This window comes from Scylla paramamosain, chromosome 27, assembly GCF_035594125.1.
Source record: "Scylla paramamosain isolate STU-SP2022 chromosome 27, ASM3559412v1, whole genome shotgun sequence".
NCBI lineage: Eukaryota > Metazoa > Arthropoda > Malacostraca > Decapoda > Portunidae > Scylla > Scylla paramamosain.
The window spans coordinates 11,419,663-11,429,951 of NC_087177.1; the positions used below are offsets into that span (position 1 = coordinate 11,419,663).

At 35.0% G+C, this 10,289-nt stretch overlaps 1 long non-coding RNA gene across 1 annotated transcript in view; it reads right to left on the bottom strand.

Moving 5' to 3' along the window:
* LOC135114200 (uncharacterized) overlaps nt 1–6,867 on the bottom strand; it is a 64,681-nt gene extending 57,814 nt beyond the window's left edge. The window contains exon 1 of the long non-coding RNA XR_010275437.1: nt 6,341–6,867. This is a non-coding gene — a long non-coding RNA (uncharacterized LOC135114200). The remainder of the gene's footprint in view (nt 1–6,340) is intronic.
* Between the last annotated feature and the right edge of the window lie 3,422 nt (nt 6,868–10,289).

A 10,289-nucleotide genomic window follows, 5' to 3' on the forward strand; every position in this document is an offset into this window, starting at 1 on the left:
AACATATCTGCTCTGTTTCTATAGCCTGTCTGTTCCTTGCTTACCTGCCTCCTTTCAACAATTCAGTGCATACTTTTTTCACACACCTCATTATAAATATTCAAACAAACTGATCATATTCATAATATTTCAATCATTGCAATACTGTACATTTATGATATTAAAATACTCAATAGCTACATACCCTCTTCTGCTCCCTTATAAACATAATGTATATATATCTTTGCATCCTTTCCATATTGTATCAGCTCTTTAAGAATACATTTCATCAATTGCATAACTTTTTTTACAAATGCATCATTTCAAATATTACAGTTGCATTTCCTGGTAATAATTCTTGGACTTGCATCCTCCCTTCTTTCTTTTTCTTCCCTGCTTGAGTCAAAAAATCATAATTGCAGATCTATTTCTATCTATAGTCTATATACCAGACTGGCAAACCCACACAGGCTGGCTCACACAATGCACTACACACTCATACACACATCATTCACACTCTCAGCCCCTCTCTTTAAGTACATAAAAAATACTCCTTACAATGAGCCTTGACTACTATGTCACTAGACACTCACCTTAACTCATTTCTCACTCCTAATGTCAATTCTTGCACTGCTAACATTTCACATGTTTCACTGTTACTATAACCTTCTCTTCTTTAACCTATGGTCATATTATGAATTGCCACCCATTTTCCTTTTTTTTTTTTCTATTTATTTTCTTTTTATAGAAATTAACTCACTCCTTATTCTCCATTACTGTCACTGCTTTTGAGAAACATCTCAACTTGTGTAGCAGTGACAGGAGGTCTTATCTCTCTGTTGACCTAGATAGTCCTTGCTTCCTCTGTTTTTGTCATACTTCTCACACATTTCCTTTGCATGCTCTTCTGCCATTTTCTATCATAAAATAATTTCCTTTCTATTTTGCTTCTGGTGTTTTCTTTATAGCCTTTTTTTTTCTTGTTTTTACCAAATCTGATAACTCTGTGCATTTTATAGACAATATTCCTTAGACAATATCCCTTTTATCACCCACTGCCCTCTCTACCACTTCACAAAAAGTCTGGAAATCTCTGCAGTAAACATCTCACTTGAACTGCATTTAACTGACTACCTATTTTCCCAGAACATTTTACCATCCAGGATGAATATACGTATACAGATTTAAAAATAATAGGTTGTTTACCACTGAATTCTTATGTTTTGGTACAGCACTGTCAAATTCACAATGCAGGTTTTTCTTCAATATGTTAAGGAAAAAATTACTTTCTTTTCATATGAGGGTACAGTTGCCATTATCAGTGCTGTCATATTCTACAAAATATTTCAGACAAAATTCTGTACCAGACAACTCCCTCCATATATCACATCATCAGTTCTTCGTGGTATTTGTGAAGCTCTTAATATAATGTAATTATCTCTATTCAAATCTAAGATGAGAAATTTACCAGACTTTGTGACACTGGTACTTGAAGCAACTTCTCTTGCTAACTTGTATGATATTTCTTAAAAATATGATTCACAGCTTCTTTCTATCCTTCCTCTCTAAGGAAAAGCAGTTAACATGCAACAACGCCTCTTTTTTTTTTAATGACAAAAAAATAGTATGTATATAGAAAACCCACAATGTGTCACTACCTAACACTAACTCACATTATAAAGTCAGATCATCATTTGCTACAACACACAATGGACTGTACTCCTTACTAAAGTTAAATAATCACAAAACTATGAAGGTGATTTTAAACCTACAAGATATTATCATGACTGGCAGGCTAAAAATAGAACTGCCCACTCACCAGCTCAAATGTTACAAGGTGATTCAACACCACCATCCCCTTGCCCCTGAAACACACACACACACACACACACACACACACACACACACAATATTTCACATGCCTCCACAATTATCTCTCACACATGCCACATGTAAATATAATGCTGATACATGTGCACCAGCTCTGAATTTTTTTGTAATATTATTACACTGGACAAATATCTACTTAAGTTCCCAGATGCAATTTATTAAATAATTTGTGATTATATCATAAAATAGACCCTTTTATTCTCTATTTCTAAATGTATTTTCTTTCCTACTTCATTTATTGAAGACTTACCTTTTTCGACATAGAAAGCTTAACAATCTTAAAAGTATAATAACTTTAAAGAATTATGAAATCTCAAAAAAACTAATAACTAATCATATAATACATCATCACCATCCTAATCACCACCAGACCATACAAGTCAACTGCTGAACTAAAGCTTCCACTAAAGTAGGCTGGCTTATGGCCCAGGTTTGATATGCAAGTCCTCTTAGTTGTGAGCCAAGTGTTCCTATCCCTAACAAGCTGCTATGATCACAATACAGCTCATCACCCATTAAACAAATATCAAATGGTGACCCAATAACCAACAGGGCATTGATCTAAGTTAAATTCATTCAATGGTGATTACTTGCACGTACTTATGTTAGTACCTCATATCTACTAAGCCAATGTTCAAACCTGGTTAGCCTTTCACAGTAAAAATTTGCCTTAAATCATCTCACATGAGTTTTTCAGTGTTGTAGGAAACCCTATATTTCTCACTAAAATTTTATCACACAGAAGAAAACCGTGATGATCCAGCAATGAAAATTCTAATGAAGTTCATTCAGTCAGTAGCAATCACTTGTAGCTTATTCAAGAGATGACAAATGAAATCGCTAACTACTGATAAAAAATAATTTCACTCAGTCAAAAGCAGTGCTGAGTGATGATGTGTTTACACTAAAGGAAGGGGTGTCTTGTATGTACTACACACACCTCAATCCTATTCTATTTTAAACTTCTCTTCATGAGTAATGTTGTCCTACTGCCCTCAATCTTATTCAGCTTGTCATCCTCCAACTAGTGATGGAGAGTCATAGGTGTGGTAATCACTAGCTTCTTTGGGATCAGAAGATTAGATGTGGCAAGAGTCACCATCATATTGCATAATGATGTGGGCAAATGGCATAGGCTTATCTACACCTTACTTACAGAAGGTATGCAGAAAGACATTTGCAGTGACAGTCTGATTGTCATTCCTCATCCTGCACCCTCATTCGTCTCAGTCACTGTACAGCACATAATTAGGTCAGTGGAGAATTATGTGCTGAATATGTTCACTGTGATGTTAAGCAGTGAGAATAAGGTAGAGTATGGGAGTTAAGTTTGAATATTGTGTTAATAATGTGTGATGTCTTGAATAAAGGAATGGAGGTAGAGGGTTATCACAAACAAAATTGCTGAAGCATTATGTAGGACTTGTCTGAGGACATGTGGCATTGTGCTAAGAGTATAGCGATATTTTCTGGAGCTAGCACCACAGATGGGCATGATAACTAAAAAAATTATCATGATAACCAAAAAAATCAATAATGATAACCTTATTGGCAATAATTGATAATCAATAACTGGTGATAAATTTATTGCCTGATAACCAATATGATAAATTGTAAAATCCAAAATTCCATTACTAGCAATAATGATATCAATATTTTAAATTAAAAACAATAAATCCAAATCTTTATTTTTATCTATCTTAGAAAACTTAATAAAATCTTAGAAAAATTCAAATTCAATGTTTGTCCTGTCTCTTCACTAATGAAAATTACTGTTTTAAGTAAAATAACTACATTTGATTTTGAAAGTTTAAAACTTCAACATGCTCATGTTCCAAGAACTAAAATTATCAATTATCACTAGTTTGGAACCAAAAGTATTGGTGATACCGATGAATCAATAACAGAAAAAATAATTAACAGATAACCAATAACCCAGTATTGTTATCCCAATAAATTATCACGATAATTTACTGCAATAACGCCCACCTATGGTCAGCACTAAGTTTAGACCTGGCAGTAGTTATGTGATAGGGGATACTGGGTATATCACTTGAAGCTTTCATATAAACCTGTCCACTGTTTTGAGTGCATCTAGTGATCTAACAAAACCTAGAGTGAAGCAGTAATGTGTTGGTGGTATACAGATACACTACCTAGATAATATAATATCTAATTTTTACCACAACAAACCCATATGATGAACCATCTCCTATTTTCATTCATTTATACTTCTCACTGATAACCTGTAAAACTCTTTACTTGCTTTTGCTTTTCTCTATTGCTGCAATCAGAACTACTTTAAGAAAGGAGTATCAGTAACTCCACAAGTGGCTGACCTTTTCAAAACTTTATAACTTTTTGTCCCCTTGGTAAAGCACATTCACATGTAAAAGAGAAAACACTATGATAATGACAACGATGATGAAAACAATGATGGTGATGACAATGACAGAAATGACAACTATGATAGAAAACTATAACATGATCAAAGTTAACCATGAGGAACTGTAGGATGAGATGAAAGTATATGCAATGGATGAAAAGCTTCTGAACATGACAAAGAATTATACATTGATACTAATGCATGCACTAAGGAGAAACAATATGTAAGTGTAAGTTTCAAAGTACAGAAGAGTGTGAAACACGAATGTGTGCATGAACAATTTATCTATGGATGAAATTATTTGATAATTGAAAACAAACATTGATGGTGTTGAAATTAAGGTGCCCATTTATGATGTTATGTAGAGCCTTAATGAAATTTTTTTTTCTGCAAATTATAGTGTATAAGTGTAAAAATGAAGATTAAGAAAAACAATTGCTCACATTTAATATAATCTGAAAACTTTAAAAGATAATGATATATTGAAGCACTATGTAGTGGTTTCTTGTGAGGAAAAAACCAACCCAGAGCATGTTTAGTGGAAGTAACTGAACAAGCGTCAGAAGCAGTGTGTGACCACGATGAAAGCATAAATGTTGGTTTGGTTATATATCAATGCAGAAATGAGGGAAGAAGGATGCAAGAGATATTTTTAGGTAATGAGCATTTTCTTTAAAAGCATGATGAAAGGAAAGATAAGAGAACCATGATCTTAAAATATAAGTATATAAAATAAAGTGTTATGCAATAGTAGCTTATAGTACTAAAATCAACCTATACTGACACTCATATAAAATTGAGTAGTTGAATACACTCATTAGTAAGGTGACAGTGGTATAAGCAAAGAATTATGAAAGCATGCATAAATAAACATACATAAAGAATTAACATGTCAAGTCAGGATCAGGGAATGAATATTAGAGTGAATTGTCTAACAAATCTTGCCAGGAAGAAAATATCACAGTATACAATGTTAAAGATGTAAGACAAATGCTGTTGGAGTTACAAAAAGGCCTCTTACAACATAAGATGACATGTTAGAATAAGCTGCCAAGGAGGGTAGGCATATGGGAAGACAGAGGGTGTAAAGGGGGTAATGGCTCGGGCAAAAAGAGAAACTCCTGCGGTGACCACTTGTTTGAGGGAGTTCCAAAATGCAAGCAATAAATGTCCAATTCACCACTACCACTACAGTTACTTGAACCCAGACAAAGAACATACCCAATTTGGTGTGGCAATGCAATAAGTATTTATTCTATTACTAGCTGTATATGATGCACAACTGACAATAATTTATAGACTGGCTTAAGAGTTCATATACTAGTGCTGGGTTGGGGCATCAGTAGTATGCAGCTCCCCTTCAAATATACATGTTATGCACCAACTCTGGTGCCCTACACATCTAATATTTAATATCAGAATTCAATAAAGGCTACGGAGCCGAGATCCAGGAGGCCCATCCACTAAGACAACAAAACCCCAATGGAAACCATACAAAAATAACCCTAACTGGAGTTGTGGATAATCATCTACTATACATTTGATAATATCATCTCAAGATACTAACTATTTTAATACTATATAAGGCAATACACGAGTGTGTTTGTTAAGTCAGCTCGCTGTCGGATTTATGTTTCATCTGTCATTAGCAAACCACTTAGTAGCTAGTTGTTTTCTAAGTACTTGTGACCTTGTTAGGTGACAAAGCATTAAATGGTGGGTGATTTAAAACTCTCATCAAGATAAATAGCAGCTGTACTAGTGTTAAGGGAGAACCTGTTTGTTTAGTATAACCAAAGTCTACTTACACACAATGTGCACTTTATCCTTCAGTCACATCAACCTACTGAATAAAGATGAAAAATCAAGACTAACCAGAAAAAAATAATAAAACATGATGAAGATGAGTTCATGGTCTATTTAAAACTACTGTCAACAAACCTTAGAGATAAATATGGCTGAAACTTGATAACTATAAACAAGCAGCTGTTCCCCTACACGGCGCACGGATTGTATCGAATATGCACCCTGTCTTCCAATAAACAAGACCTACAAGTGGGAAAACACAGCAATATGCAAACTTGCCTCGATTGGTGGCCGCGGAAAATTCGGGCAGCGGCGCGGTGGTGGCCTGATCCCTCTCCTCACTCCCTCTTCCCTGGGGCCTCTAGCTAATATGCCAGTGCTTATATGGTCTTTCAACACACCCAGCCACTTGCGGAAAATTTAGTGTCCCATTGATGATAGTCTCGAAGTATTCACAATATTACTAATACTATAATGGTCTTCGATCCTCACTGAACTTCCTTCAAAACATGGACTGGATGTCAGGGTGGGGAATGCCTCGCCTCGCGCTGATCACACTGGGCTATATTTGGAATCATATAAACACTATCGTTTTATTGACAACAATATACCTGACTTTTCCATGACAGTTCTTAGCTATGAAGATATCAGAGGGGATGTTGCCCTATATTTAAGTTAGCTGTCGTCTGCCACTCATAGCAGACGAAGCGTATAGCAGAGCGGGAACTACAAAACGGAAAAAGTAAAAGATCCTTTTTTTTTTTTTTGCATAAGAATAACAGCCTATCAAAATGGCATTCCCCATAAAAGAAAATAAAAGAAATATAAGCAATTTCCAATTACACCAAGAGTGACTGAGAGTTGGCCTCCGAACATTTCCAACTGTCCTGTTAAAAAAGCGTAAGCATACCAACGCTAATAAACAAATATTTCATAAAGTACTGTTCGCAGTGGTAATCTACATTTCAAAACTAACTCCATTTAAAACAAAAAATATCCAAAGTCGGAAGTCATCTGGTCTACTAAACTCATGACCACAGGATTTTTTTTTTTAATTGAGCTGCCCTACTACAAGTGATGCGAAACAATATACATGGCAGGGGATCATTCCAAATCTCTTCAGCTAACTAAAATTGATGACAACAGAAAGAAAAAAAAAAAGATACAACGTAAAAATCTATCAGAGTCTCTTTATACTTGCAATTATTTGAAGTGAATGCGACAATATAGGTATATGGTCTGAAATACTTCTGCGTCGCACCTCCAGAGTCCATTCCTTGTTAAAATTACAAGAGTTTTTAATTATTTATTTATTATTTTTATTATTGTTCTTGTGACAGATTAACAAGATTTATCAGACATTATCAACAAGAGAAACATTCTTGAGAACCTGCTTAATCATCTCTATGGCCTTTTAAAAATCGTCGTGATGAGAGCAAAGCGTTTCAGAATACAAACCATAATTAAAACATGAAAGATGAGTGGCACTGTACACCCAGCCTAACCACATGCGAAGCCATTTTAAATCATGATAATCAATGTAACTGTATTAATCTACAATTCTACATAGTAAGTGCGCTCAGCAGTCTCTACAGTGATCATCTCTTTGAGCTAAGAGTACTCAGATTGCCTTTTTTACCAGAAATATATATATATATATATATATATATATATATATATATATATATATATATATATATATATATATATATATATATATATATATATGGCAGACGATGGATAACAATATTTAGAGAAAGCGTATCAAAAATCAAAACTGTAAAATTAGTATAAATTCATGAACCCTTCCCATAGAATCATAGATGGAAGTAACAGAAACGTACACCAGATAGTCTGTCGATATCACTTGAGAGAGAAACTTTTTATCCAAAAGATATAGAATCAAGTGCACATTAACTTAGTATGTATCTAGATAGTTCTTACTGCTTCCATCTTATAATGCTGAGTGTGTAACAGGATATGCGTTGTAAAGGCAACAAGAGTCTCGAGACCTTTAGAATTAAGGCTGGTTTTCTTAAACGTTATATAATCTCATTGTTTTTCTCCACTGGTAACCTAGATTACCTGTTAGTCTACGAATAGCTATCACAAGAATCATGAAAACATAATTGAAAACATTATACGTATGACTTCCATTAGAGCTTTTTGAAATTCTAGTAGAGATACGACGCCTAAGCGTTGCAGAATATTAAACTAAGCTAATGGTGGCGTAACTCAAGCAATTCAAGTACCTACCTGCCCGTCGTTGCTCCCGCATCTGTTATCACGTAACCTTTCCTTGAGGCTGCACTATTAGTAAGTGCGTCACATCCACAAACCCTGACGCGTCAGTAAACTTCTGATAGCACTGATCTTCAATCCACGCAGAGATGAGGTGTTGCCGTCAAGACCACTTGATGACGGAGACACGGAGACGAACGGTCGAACCTACACAAAACTTGACATACGTCAACACGATCCACTGAGGCTTCGGAACACTAATAACTTATATAATGTATTATTTAACTTTGTTTACTCATTTTCAGGCTACACAGTTAAGATTAATGGCTCAGCTTCAAACTTGTAATTACACTCCGAATAATAATAAAAAAAAAAAGACAAAAAAACAAAGGCACATTATGAAAGCTTCAAGATTTGCCGTCTCGATCATTTTCATCAAGTCCTCTGAGGGTTTGAAACCCTAATTACTTGCTGTAAATTCTCTCTCTCTCTCTCTCTCTCTCTCTCTCTCTCTCTCTCTCTCTCTCTCTATATATATATATATATATATATATATATATATATATATATATATATATATGTGTGTGTGTGTGTGTGTGTGTGTGTGTGTGTGATTTTACATTGCACTTATGTGTATAAATATGCGAGCAAGTGTTCTGCTGAATCCTTGAATAAATTTAATTTTAATGACTTACTTATAAGTGTTCTTGCGGCTTACGCTTACAATCTTATCCTTTGGAAAATACAATAATGAAAAAAAAAAAAAAAATCAACCACCCATAAACCAATCTGAGTTCTTTGTGAACGAGTTATTACAATACACCTCAAAACACCATTTAATGCCACGGGCAATCAATAAGCACATCTATTCACTTTTGTAGAGAAAAAATTATTTTCCTGCAGGGTCACTGGGTTTGTGTAAATGATAACTTGAGCTGAGTTAGGCAGCCTTTCTATTGAAACAAGTATATATCAGGACATCAATACCACATGGGCTGGCCCAAAGTACCACACACACACACACACACACATACACACATATCTGTGTCAGCCCCAGAGTGGAAAGGGATAGTCTTGTGGACGACCATACTATTCCCCAGGAGCTTAGGCACTGTACAACTGATCACATACATCCATATCTAGGACCAAAAACATACACTGGTTTACCCATGCCCTATCATAATGACTGTTCCCTACTCCACACCTACACCAATCCTGAGACCACTGCAGATGCAGGCTACTTCTTACAGAGTGCCCTGCACCCAAAACTGGGTCCACATATAAATGAGCCCTGCCAAGTACACCCACACTCCATCCCAGGGTTTCACAAAACCACATTATTTTCATGCCCCACCACTATTGCTCTGCATTCACCTTTAACACATACAATTGCCCTTGCTTGTTGTTCACTCAGTGCTCTTTTCACACACTTTGTCCAATCCAGGTGAGGCTTTCCTCTTAACCTTATACCACACACATCTTACCTCATTATTCTCTTTATTAGTTTTCCATCTTCCATTCTCCAAGCCCAAACCGTCTAAAAACACTGGTCTGCCCATCAACCCAACTCTCTCTAAACACCTGTTTGAAAAGTACTTGGTGGAATGAGAAAGATTTATAAACTTAAGACACTGGATATGAATGTAAAGAGGTTATAATTATGAGGGAATAATAGTGCCCACTGTGCTGTATGGTGCTGAAACATGGAATATGGGAGTAACAGAGAAAAACAATGCATATAGGCTGTTGTTTGCAGCTTTGCTAAAACTTTTTGAAATCTAACATCTGGTTTTATAAAATGAGAGCATAGCACTGATTTTATAATAGTAAAAAAAATAAAATAAATAATAATAATAATGGTGGAGAAGCATCTGTAAAAAAATAATGATAAAGTAATAGAAAAATAATAACATTACATAATAATAATGTAAAAAAAATCTTATCCATAGTCCATGTGAAAAGGTTGTAGGAAGCACTGAAAGTGTGC